Below are 504 nucleotides of genomic sequence, written 5' to 3'. Positions count from 1 at the left end.
TACATACATACATACATACATACATACATACATACATACATACATGCGAGGAATTCGCCGGCTCGAAGTGGTTAAAGTGTACCATCAACGCGATGAAAAATTAGATAATTTTTGTTTCAGCCAAAAATTAACAAAAAAATAAACAAGAAAAGAAACAAAAAATGAACACATAAATGAATTAAATAACAGAAAAACAGGGGGAAAATGTACAAAATGCAACTGTTGGAATGCATAGAAATAGCAGCAGGAACTAATTGGCGTTCAGTGGCCACCAATGTTTGAAATATAGCTTCGGAGTAATAGTAACTAATGAGCTATCTGTGTGGAATGGGAGAAGCAGGCAAGCGGCAAATTGTAGGAAATATTGAAGAGTGAAAGAAAGAAAAAAGACAAAAGTGTAGTACATATAAATATATATATATACATAGAGAGAGAGAGAGAGAGAGAGAGAGAGAGATACATACATATTTTTATATGCATGCGATGTGTTTATGCATACATATG

The sequence above is a fragment of the Octopus bimaculoides genome, chromosome 6 (assembly GCF_001194135.2).
Source record: "Octopus bimaculoides isolate UCB-OBI-ISO-001 chromosome 6, ASM119413v2, whole genome shotgun sequence".
NCBI classification, from domain to species: domain Eukaryota; kingdom Metazoa; phylum Mollusca; class Cephalopoda; order Octopoda; family Octopodidae; genus Octopus; species Octopus bimaculoides.
The sequence above is the reverse complement of the archived record's forward strand: the minus strand, read 5'-3'. Positions refer to the sequence as shown.